The 1222-nt window shown below is 38.1% G+C and overlaps 1 protein-coding gene across 1 annotated transcript in view; it reads left to right on the plus strand.

The window, feature by feature from the left end:
• The window catches only part of LOC101853967 (nicotinate phosphoribosyltransferase), a gene marked incomplete in the record, with an annotated part of 42629 nt that overhangs the window by 13779 nt on the left and 27628 nt on the right, over positions 1-1222 (plus strand).

The following is a 1222-nucleotide window of genomic DNA, read 5'->3' on the forward strand; positions in this document are numbered from 1 at the left end:
TCTCTCTCCCTCTCCCTCTCTCTCACTCTCTGCATGGTGTAGAGCTTAAGTGGTTCACCATTGCTCACAGAAGAAGCTATTTCAATTCCTTTATGGGGAGGGTTTTTGTTATCTCCCTCTCTCTGCTGGGCTGTTGCGTCCCTCTCAGTGTAGGTAGGTTTCGTTACCCGTCCTTTAACGGATCTAAATTGTGTCAATGGGGGCATTAAACAATTACAACTACATGTAATACTTTTGATCACTATCTGTTTTGCTTTCTCATTTCTCTGTGTTTCTTGTCCTAAGCTTTCTTTAGGTTGTTGTGAAGAATGTAATTAAGAGACAACAGTCCCAGCAACATAATTATTTAATCGTTCTTGTCTTATTTCCATTGTCAATATCTCACTGAAGTCGGTGGTTGGCAAATGCCCTGGTGTTGGCTTGCTCCTTCTCTACTATCAAATATCTATCGTCCTGATCTCTCCTAATTCTGATTTGTGTTTGTTACCCTCCTGTAACACCTCTAAACAGCAGCACTCGTATGACCTAATTGTGTTGCAAGTCCTGTTAAAATGTTATTGCTACTAGCTCAGAGTCATAACTGTTGCCCAACCGTTTTGTTGTAAGTATGGAACTGTGCTGAGAAAAGTTCAGTCATTGTCTGCTCTGATCGTAAAGTTTGTCAATCTCAATTCTTCTGCTTGTTATATAGAACTCTAGATCTATGAGGGGGGGGGAGATGCAAAACCCGCTAATTGGCATTTTGAAAAAAATCGAGATTTTTTGTTAATAAATGCACATTGTTACCGGCTATCAGATGCACAAAGTGTTTTTTTTTTTTTTTACCAAAACTCAACACATGCTCCATAAAAGCCATAAAAAAATATTCTTTTTACACATGTTCGTGGGTATAGCAGCGTTGTAAAAAGCTGATTATCTCAAAAGAGCTTAAATGGATGTAGCGGGTTTTTCATCTCATCCCCTCATCCTCATATGTACTGTATATTTTATCGAGCACTCGCTAACTATCGCTTGTAAACTGAGAGCTGAGCCTCCAAAAGAAGAATAGTTGTCTTAATCGAACATTTGAATAAGTGGAAAAAGGTGTGCTGTAATGTTATTTTTTATAGCTTTTTGAATGGGACTTAATCGAACATTTGAATAAGTGGAAAAAGGTGTGCTGTAATGTTATTTTTATAGCTTCTTGAATGGGACTTCATCGAACATTTGAATGAGTGGAAAA

This window comes from Aplysia californica, unplaced genomic scaffold (assembly GCF_000002075.1).
Source record: "Aplysia californica isolate F4 #8 unplaced genomic scaffold, AplCal3.0 scaffold00642, whole genome shotgun sequence".
In the NCBI taxonomy this organism is placed as follows: Eukaryota; Metazoa; Mollusca; class Gastropoda; order Aplysiida; family Aplysiidae; genus Aplysia; species Aplysia californica.